Genomic DNA, 1,593 nt, shown 5'->3' on the forward strand with positions numbered 1-1,593 from the left:
TAAGGAATTCTTACGGATCGGATTTTATGGATGCTGGACCACTGCCGAATCTTGGTACCGGATCGCGTACAAAATTATTTTCGATAATGGACCAAAGAAAGAAATGGACGCTGCGCGAAGATAGATCGCGCGGAGGCCGTCGCATATTTTAAATTTCTCTCCTCTGGCAAAATTATTTTTCCGTTTTACCAGCTATTTTTGCCACCGCCACGGAGTGTTACTGACCCCTGGCCAGTTCGCGGTAGCGTCCACCTATTTTTAAACTGGCGAAAAATGCATTGCTTCCCTTCAAAATGTCCGACGATAAAACTCTCTCGATTCTCCAGACACCGATAAGCAGTAGGAAGTAGGATTGAAATTTTTTTTTAATTTCGACCACGCGAACAGTTCCCCAAATGAACGTTACAAAAATCCAAAAAAATTTCGAAATAAAATTACCGTGGTAATAGGTAAAAGAAAAATTTTCAAAAGCATCAATAAATCTTATACGAAAAAGAAAATGAGGATAAATCAAATTTTGAATATATTTTTTCGAAAATACAAAAAAAAATTCTATTTTCAAATTAATACTAGTTTAATTATCGCATATCAACGGAAGCACAAGATATAATGAGATAATTTCACGGGTCCCGGAAATGGACCAGTGACTGATACCTGTCCAGTGCTTCCACCGGGTATAAGGGTTCGCCAATTTAAAAGCAATTTTCTCGAATCCCTTGGAAGAAAAGGGCCAGGATCACGACTTCCCACGGTTGGTCAGCTGGTCTGCGTCCTGAGACGGTATCCTCTTCGCTTTTTCTTTTTTTTTTTTTTTATGAATTTCGATTTTTCTACCTGGATCCATCCCCGGGTCATCCGAGATCCAGGATAGTCGTAGGCGAAGGCTTCTTTACAGTTACGCGAAAAGATGCTGCCGACGAGATAACAAAGAGAAAATTATTTCCGAAGCCCAAAAAGTAGATAAGTGAATTGGGCCTTAATATTAGTCAAATAAATATTCCCACCCAACTAGCCCTACTAACCCCCTATATCGGCCCAATAATCCCCTACCCCCAGCCAAATGTCAAAAACCACCCTTAAGTACCAATAAAAAAAAATATCCCCACGCAGCGTACATCCCCAAAAATCCGTCTCGCGAAATTCAAAAATTCATCCGGTGGACGTAGGAATTCCCGTGGGGATTGGTCCTGATAAAAAAAAAAGTTCCAAGGACAATGCCCGAAATTCGATCAAAGGTCCCAAGAAATGCTTTCCTCGCTCTATGGTCCATGGTCCATCCTCCAGGATGGTCTCTCACGAATTTAAGAACACACGTGGTCCGCCAAGGATCACCCTGTTACCCCCGGTACCGTTTTTCAATCGCTTTTTATAAACCGTCTTTTTTTCATCTCCCTTTTCCCATTTTTTTCTTACCCCTTAGCTGGCCATCTGCCGCTGCGGAAGGGGCGGCTAAGATGATGCCCAGGGTGGTGGCGATGCTGACGCAGCCCGGAGAGAAAAAGAGAGACGAGTATAGGGCCCCATAAGACCCACGAGGTCTTGCATTCACGGGGTAACGGCTTAACCCCCCCCCCCCCCTCCCCCCCCCCCCCC

Source organism: Cephus cinctus, unplaced genomic scaffold (assembly GCF_000341935.2).
Source record: "Cephus cinctus unplaced genomic scaffold, Ccin1 Ccin1_scaffold0168, whole genome shotgun sequence".
Classification (NCBI taxonomy): Eukaryota; Metazoa; Arthropoda; class Insecta; order Hymenoptera; family Cephidae; genus Cephus; species Cephus cinctus.